Consider the following 2,751-nt stretch of genomic DNA (forward strand, 5'->3'; position numbering starts at 1 on the left):
TCCCGTGTTTAGCACCATTTCTGAAACACGGTGGTTCCTTAATGAATATGCTTATTGACTTTAAATTGTCCTGAAAACCTGACTGCAAAGTGAGAAGCTTTACTTATTTTATTATTATTTTTTTTAGGCGAGGCATTCCTTTGTTGACTTCACAGATTGCAAGGACTTTGTCAGTTTACAATCCCTTATTTTTTTTTTTTTTAATTTTTATGCCTACAGCACCTGGTCTTCCTAGGTGGTCTCCCACCCAAGTACTAACCAGGCCCGACCCTGCTTAGCTTCTGAGATCAGACAAGATCGGGCTTGTTCAGGGTTAGCATGGCTGTAGATGCAAAGTGAGAAGCTTTATATGAAAAAATGTTTGCATTAAGATTAACGGAAACAAATTTTGCTGCACCCCATTCCAACCTGAGACCCCCTAATTAATTTCTTCCAGGTAGAAAAGGATTTCAACTGGACAATGAAAATAGGCTTCTGTAAGTAATAACAACTTGGAAGAAAATAAAATATAATTAAAGCTTCTTACACTTAAAAAAGGCAAAGAGGAGTCTTGAGAGTGTCTGGGAGTGGTGAAGAAGGTATACCAGGGAAGTCATTCTTTGTAAGGTATATTTTTATCTCTGCCCAGTTTTGTCCATTATTTTTTCAACCTTTTGGGAGATTATGGTTATTCTGCATTCAAACTGACCTTAAAAATATTATAGCACAGAAAATCACTTATTGGTCAAAGTAAAGACTAATTTTTGAGAGGAGTTTGAAATGTGAAAAACATACACACAACAGCTTGAATATCATAAACAATTGGTTACTGGGTATATGAACTCAAAGCAAAGCATCTGCATTCATTCCAATAAGTCACAAGATTCAAATACGTTCCGTATGATTTTTTCTGACTGGGAAACTCTCTTTTTGAGTAAATTGTGCAATGTATCTTTTTCTGAAATGGTAATGTTGATATATTATTACTTTAGTGTATTTTTACTTAGCGCTTTTTGAGGCGCAAACAAAAAAAAAAAGGGATCATCTCAAAAGTAGAATAACTTTCTGAGAACTCTTAGGAAGATAACCATTAACCGACAGTCACTGGGTGAAGTAAGTCTGTATTTGACGATTGACTGATGGATTTAATCCTGATTCTGAGCAACTAGAAGCTCTAAATTGATTTGGATGGTGCTGACCTCTGCTGATGAACTTACATCGCTCTGTCAAAAACTTACTAAGTTTGATTTTGTTGGAACAAAGCCTGAAACCAGTTGATCTGCTGCTCGAAGAGGGAAATGAGGGCACGGTAGGAAGAAGAGCTAGCTCCAAAGACCCCCACAGCCTAGTCTTTCCCCCCTCAGGTCCCATCTGTCTACCCAGATGCCTTTCTCCTTACTTCCTTGCACCCCTGTGATTCATATAGCATTTTTAGTTTCGAAAGTCTGAAAAATGGTTTGAAAAGGCAACTTGAATTTCAAATCTTAGTTTAGAAATATTTTTTAAAAAATCTTTGTTAGTAAAAAATGCACTCAACTCTTCAATTAGAATTTAAAGGTAGATACTCTCGTAGGACTTTTAGTCTATCTCTATTTTTACTTAACATAATAATTACTTGTTTAAGTATCTGTCCTCCTAGAGTAAACGTGACTCCTGGTGGGAGAGACCTTATTCTTTTTCATTGCATTATCTCTTATGCTTCACATATACGAGCACTCAAGTCTCTTGAAAATCTGAATGCAATAGAAGACACTCAGAGAGACTGAAAGAAAGGCTATTGTAAAAATCTCCCACATATTCGCTCATCAAGTTATTTACTTATATCATGTTGATTTCCCAAAGAAGAATCCCAAGGATGTGGCCAGTATCCTAGATTATCTGGTTGAGGTGCATGTTAAAATTAATGTTAAGTTTCCAGTTTTAATCATAGCCCACTGTCTGAAGTATCATGACTCTAAGATACATGTCATAGTTGTGGTTATCTGTATTCTATCTAATGCAATATTTTGCAATCTCTGCATTCATTTCTATATATATGTACTTTGAAAATCTCCCTGAAACCTCATGTTGGATATATTTGATTTTAGGATCCCTTATCTTTGCTTTGGGTGCTTATAGCTCTTCCTGGGACTCTGGGACATTTGTCATTTGGGATTATTCTTTAAACACAGCATGCAATAAATTGACCTTCAGTTTTTGATTTTTCTGTAGCACTGAGATCAACTCAATTGTATCACTTGCTTCAACTTTTACCAACTTATTTTTCATCCTATAATATGGGAATTGGATATTCAATGTAGTAACATAAAAATTTTAGGAATCTGAAACGGGTAATATGCTAATCCCAAGATACACATTCTTAAATGTTATTTGGATATTTGGAAGTTGTAGGACATGTCCAGTGTTCACGTCAGTTTTGTTTTTAATTTTAAAAAGTTATTTTTTTACGCAAATAGTAATGGATTATATGAACAGACACACCATGGAGAATCTGAATTTATAACAGTAGTCTTCAAAAAACAAAGATATGCTGTTATCTAAAGAAAAATGAAACAACTTTTGATATTTAGAAAGAAGATAGAATTCCAGAGATTGCTTTCCTCATCAAAAGAGAACTAATAAGAACTGATGACTGAGACAGGTGGTAGAATCAGCTAGACCAACCATCCAATCATACGAACTGACACGAAGTATTTGAATGTACTTTTCAGGTTGAAAACATGGGCTCTGAAACCCATCAAAATAAATTTTACAGATGGTTTTACAAAATGT

General features: G+C 34.9%; 1 pseudogene; it reads right to left on the bottom strand.

The window, feature by feature from the left end:
* Window positions 1-210: 210 nt before the first annotated feature.
* LOC111741703 lies at window positions 211-330 on the bottom strand (annotated as a pseudogene).
* Window positions 331-2,751: the final 2,421 nt, after the last annotated feature.

This window comes from Pteropus vampyrus, unplaced genomic scaffold (assembly GCF_000151845.1).
Source record: "Pteropus vampyrus isolate Shadow unplaced genomic scaffold, Pvam_2.0 Scaffold81, whole genome shotgun sequence".
NCBI classification, from domain to species: domain Eukaryota; kingdom Metazoa; phylum Chordata; class Mammalia; order Chiroptera; family Pteropodidae; genus Pteropus; species Pteropus vampyrus.